At 46.1% G+C, this 6,000-nt stretch overlaps 1 protein-coding gene across 2 annotated transcripts in view; it reads right to left on the bottom strand.

The window, feature by feature from the left end:
• The window catches only part of LOC311100581 (endothelial PAS domain-containing protein 1-like), a 56,234-nt gene that overhangs the window by 22,581 nt on the left and 27,653 nt on the right, over positions 1 to 6,000 (bottom strand). The gene's annotated exons all lie outside the window — the stretch shown is intronic.

Raw genomic sequence — 6,000 nt, 5'->3', positions numbered from 1 at the left:
GAGGAGAGGAGAGGGAGAGGAGAGGAGAGGAGAGGAGAGGAGAGGAGAGGAGAGGAGAGGAGAGGAGAGGAGAGGAGAGGAGAGGAGAGGAGAGGAGAGGAGAGGAGAGGAGAGGAGAGGCTGCCAAAACAGCTACAATTACACTTAACCACAAAAGAAAGGATGAGGTAAGATGGGGTGGTTATACAAGATGGGGTGAAAGAACGGAGGGTTGAAGAAAGAGTAAAAGACTTGTAAGGGATGGTAATAGGGTGTAATGAGCTTTGTTTCCTTGGTGTGTTGTCTGCCCAGGGATGCGGTTTGCGGGCGGTTTTATTGGGGCATGGCACGTGGCACAAGGAGGGTGAACTCTGTGTGCCCTGTGCCCTGGCACACCACAGCTACTGTAGTCACATGCCACACACGCACGCACGCACACACACCCCCACAGTAAAATATAGTGTATGTTCAGGGGTGTGACTGTTAAAAGTCACAAGATAAGAGGACGAATAAACTGCCAAGGCAAACAATGAATAAAATAGCAAACTAGTTGAAAACTAAGCAAAGCAAAATAATCCTTTACTTTGATATCAAGTTTTCTAAAATCAGTGTATTATTTACTTGGTTTTCACTGAGATTTATTTAGGTCTTGGCAAAGGTCCCAAAAAAATAATATCTTCAAGTTCTGACGGGACTTGGCAGGAACTCACTCGATAAGTGGCAAGACTGAGCTGAGATGGACTTGAACTGAGAGTGGTGGCACCAATTCGTTGTTGTCCAGGCCTAGATCTTGTTCTGTTTCCTCCCTCAGTATTGGATAAACAGGACTGTGATGTTCTGAAGAGTTGGTGCTTGGGTCCACGCCAGGGTAAGGAGCTCAGACGTCCAAGTCGTTCCCCACAATAGGGTTCCATATTTGCCAACATTAAATGAAACAACACCCCACCACCTCCTTCCTCCCTCCTCCGTCTCTTGTCCTATTTGTACCAGAGAATAAATCGACATTAAGCTGGTTTCCACAGAGACCGCCTTGTACGGAACGGTGTCACAGAGGCCATGTTCTAAAAATGGGCCGTGGCAGGCAGACATTTTCCTTTCCTGTGTTGTATCCCATTGGCCAAAGGAAGATGGCGGAGCAGACTTCCCTCAGGCTCTGGAGGGATTCCGCAATAGCATACTGTTATCTTGCTACACACCATGTCCTACTATCTGTAATTTTAGCCCTCAAACAGACAAGGAATTGATTTATTGCAAAGTCATCATTGTCTTATCTATGGTTGGGAGCAAGAGTGATCAGTTAGGAATCTTGCCATGGCTATGCACTCTGACCTGTGTAGTGCAGTGGAGGCTGCTGAGGGGAGGACGGTTCATAATAATGGTTGGAACGGAGCTTCACCAATTCCGCTCCAGCCCGTCCTCCCCAATTAAGGTGCCACCAACCTCCTGTGGTGTAGTGAAGGGCTACTGAAGGTCAATATCTTATCAAGGTGTTTTTACACTGACCCTTGTCACGTTAAAGTATCCCAGAGGCCTGACCTCATTAACCCTGGTCATGTGATTTAGCCAGTGTCCACTCCTCACTGTCTGGCTAGTATCTCTCTCTGTGTGTGTGTGTGTGTGTGTGTGTGTGTGTGTGTGTGTGTGTGTGTGTGTGTGTGTGTGTGTGTGTGTGTGTGTGTGTGTGTGTGTGTGTGTGTGTATGCTCACAGCTAGTGGTGCCCTTTTTGATAGTCTGCCCTATTGTACTGCTCAGTCCCAGTGGAAGATCCAGGATATGAAACAATGGAGTCCCAGCACTGTTCGGGCACTGAGCCTCCCAATGTACTCAGCGACCCCTCTCACTCACAACCAGGAGACAGTAGCCAATACAGATCCATCTGCCGAAAAGTTAAAACAGTCTAAACACCAATCATCAGACGACCCTTTAATCCAACTACATACCCAACAGCCCATGAAGTCTACAGTCTGAACCCAAGTTGGTCAATGCGTCAACCAAGTTCACAGTGAGCCCCGCTTCAACCCTGACATCCAGGGCTGAGCCAACTGGCCATTACTTACAATCCCCAAGAGTCTATCAGGTCTACAACAGGCTCGTGTTTCACTCTAGCTGTCAAGTGGCATAATTAACTCTTGTCAAAAGTGAGGCACACCTGCTCTAAAGGCTTGTTTAATGGTTATTTGGTTAAAAAAAGAAAAAGGGAGAGTTTTGACAGAGTGATCATCAGGCTTCAACGGTCTGGCCACCAAGTCTACAGGTAATCTACTACTAAACTGCCACTCTGCTAGAGGTGATTGTTGTGTGTGAGAGAGAACGTGTGTGCTTGTGGACAAGAGAGAACGATAATGAACAGAGGGAACGAGAGAGAGAAAATAACGTGTACAGTATGCAGAGAGATTCAACAAGACAAGTGAGAAAGAGAGAACGGAAGAGAACAACAGAATTTCAACACTAACAGAAGAAAATAAACATCTAGATGAAGAGAGAGACTCAACAAGCTTGTTCAAGTTGAAACATGGAAACCGCTTGCTGAGGTTTCCTCATTCTTTGTCTCCTGAAATCCATCTGTATATCATAGTTATCTACAGAACACATCAGAAGCCCGGGGACTAGGCAGAGATTACAGGGCCTTAAAATGTATTTCTTTGGAGGTACCATGTCAACACAGACCCCTATCACAGAACCACACATCTCTCTCATCTCTTTGAGCAGCAATGGAAAAACATGATGTTTTTTTACATTCAGAGTCAGAACAGGCTAGTGGTAATCATCTTAGATTTGCCAGCATGTAAACACAATTCAAGTGTAGCACTAAATGGGCATAGCGTAGCTGATATACAGTGCATTCGGAAAGTATTCGGACCCCTTGACTTTTTTCACATTTTGTTACGTTACAGCCTTATTCTAAAATGTATTAAATTACTTTTTTTCCTCATCAATCTACCCACAACACCCCATAATGACAAAGCAAAAACAGGTTTTTAGAATTTTTGCAAATGTATTAAAAATCAAAAACAGAAATACCTTACTTACCTAAGTATTCAGACCCTTTGCTATGAGTCTCGAAATTGAGCTCAGGTGCATCCTGTTTCCATTTATCATCCTTGAGATGTTTCTACAACTTGATTGGAGTCCACCCGTGGTAAATTCAATTGATTGGACATGATTTGGAAAAGCACAAACCTGTCTATATAAGGTCTCACTGTTGACAGTGCATGTCATAGCAGAAACCAAGCCATGTGGTTGAAGGAATTGTCCATAGAGCTCCGAGACAGGATTGTGTCGAGGCACAGATCTGGGGAAGGGTACCAAAACATTTCTGCAGCATTGAAGGTCCCCAAGAACACAGTGGCCTCCATCATTCTTAAATGGAAGAAGTTTGGAACCACCAAGATTCTTCCTAGAGCTGGCCGCCGGGCGACACTGAGCAATCGGGGGAGAAGGGCCTTGGTCAGGGATGTGACCAAGAACCCGATGGTCACTCTGACAGAGCTCCAGAGTTCCTCTGTGGAGATGAGAGAACCTCCCAGAAGGACAACCATCTCTGCAGCACTCCACCAATCAGGCCTTTATGGTAGAGTGGCCAGATGGAAGCCACTCCTCAGTAAAAGGCACATGACAGCCCGCTTGGAGTTTGCCAAAAGGCACCTAAAGGACTTTCAAACCATGAGAAACAAGATTCTCTGGTCTGATGAAACCAAAATTGAACACTTTGGCCTGAATGCCAAGCATCACGTCTGGAGGAAACCTGGCACCATCCCTACGGTGAAGCATGGTGGTGGCAGCATCATGCTGTGGGGATGTTTGTCAGCGGCAGGGACTGGGAGACTAGTCAGGATCGAGGGAAAGATGAACGGAGCAAAGTACCGAGAGATCCTTGATGAAAACCTGCTCCAGAGCGCTCAGGACCTCAGACTGGGGCGAAGGTTCACCTTCCAACAAGACAACGACCCTAAGCACACAGCCAAGACAACGCAGGAGTGGCTTCGGGCCAAGTCTCTGAATGTCCTTGAGTGGCCGAGCCAGAGCCCGGACTTGTTCCCAATCTAACATCTTTGGAGAGACCTGAAAATAGCTGTGCAGCGACGCTCCCCATCCAACCTGACAGAGCTTGAGAGGATCTGCAGAAAAGAATGGAAGAAACTCCCAAATACAGATGTGCCAAGCTTGTAGTATCATACCCAAGAAGACTCGAGGCTGTAATCGCTGCCAAAGGTGCTTCAACAAAGTACTGATTAAAGGGTCTGAATACTTAGGTAACAACACATCTGCCACACTGATCCTCAACACAGGGGCCCCTCAGGGGTGCATGCTCAGTCCCCTCCTGTACTACGCATGACTGCATGGCCAGGCACGACTCCAACACCATCATTAAGTTAGCCAACGACACAACAGTGGTAGGCCTGATCACCGACAACGATGAGACAGCCTATAGGGAGGAGGTCAGAGACCTGGCCGTGTGGTGCCAGGATAACAACCTCTCCCTCAACGTGACCAAGACAAAGGAGATGATTGTGGACTACAGGAAAAAAAAGAGGACTGAGCACGCCCCCATTCTCATCGACGGGGCTGTAGTGGAACAGGTTGAGAGCTTCAAGTTCCTTGGTGTCCACATCACCAACAAACTATCATGGTCCAAACACACCAAGACAGTCGTGAAGAGGGCACGACAAAGCCTATTCCCCCTCAGGAGACTGAAAAGATTTGGCATGGGTCCTCAGATCCTCAAAAAATTCTACAGCTGCACCATCGAGAGCATCCTGACTGGTTGCATCACCGCCTGGTATGGCAACTGCTTGGCCTCCGACCGCAAGGCACTACAGAGGGTAGTGCGTACGGCCCAGTACATCACTGGAGCCAAGCTTCCTGCCATCCAGGACCTCTATACCAGGCGGTGTCAGAGGAAGGCCCTCAAAATTGTCAAAGACTCCAGCCATCCTAGTCATAGACTGTTCTCTCTGCTACCGCACGGCAAGCGGTACCGGAGTGCCAAGTCTAGGTCCAAAAGACTTCTCAACAGCTTCTACCCCCAAGCCATAAGACTCCTGAACAGCTAATCATGGCTACCCGGACTATTTGCACTGCCCCCCACCCCCACCCCCCACCCCATCTTTTTACGCTGCTGCTACTCTGTTAATTATTTATGCATAATCACTTTAACTCTACCCACATGTACATATTACTTCAACTACCTCAACTAGCCGGTGCCCCCGCACATTGACTCTGCACCGGTACCCCCCCTGTATATATAGCCTCCCTACTGTTATTTTATTTTACTTCTGCTCTTTTTTTCTCAACACTTTTTTGTTGTTTTATTCTACTTTTTTATTAAAAATAAATGCACTGTTGGTTAAGGGCTGTAAGTAAGCATTTCACTGTAATGTCTGCACCTGTTGTATTCGGCGCATGTGGACAATAAAATGTGATTTGATTTGATTTGATATTTCCGTTTTTTATTTTTAATACATTTGCAAAAACCTGATTTTGCTTTGTCATTATTGTGTGTAGATTTGAAGAGGATTTTTAAAATATATTTTAGAATAAAGCTGTAACGTAACTAAATGTGGAAAAAGTCAAGGGGTCTGAATACTTTCCAAATGCACTGTACGCATTAGCTCAGCACCAGGATTAAACTGTTTAAACTCTGCACTGTTTTGAGAGAAAAGTTGTGCTGTTCACTTCAGCTGCATCCAAGCACTAGTTCTAAAGCCAGCCAGCCAGGCAAATAGCCTTCCCGCCTGCTCTGAGACGTCTGCATGGTCTTAAAGCCACCCCCCTAATACAGCTAAACTGCATTGGCCTTTTAATCGGAATTAGAATGATTTTAGTAGCCTATTTTAAACACCTATGTTGGTGTTGAGCTAAGATATGGTGACTGACATATTCTGCCATACCCAATTGATGCCCCTGTTGTAGGTTCCTAGTGAACACTAACCAGGTTGCCAGCGTCACCAAAGTTCAAATGCATCCTCTAACTCTTTCAGATCTGTCTAAGAATCTCAACTATTTTGCAAGACAGTAAA

The sequence above is a fragment of the Coregonus lavaretus genome (genome assembly GCF_964263955.1).
Source record: "Coregonus lavaretus genome assembly, chromosome: 25".
Lineage (NCBI taxonomy): Eukaryota > Metazoa > Chordata > Actinopteri > Salmoniformes > Salmonidae > Coregonus > Coregonus lavaretus.
This window is presented reverse-complemented; position numbering and strand designations above follow the sequence as displayed.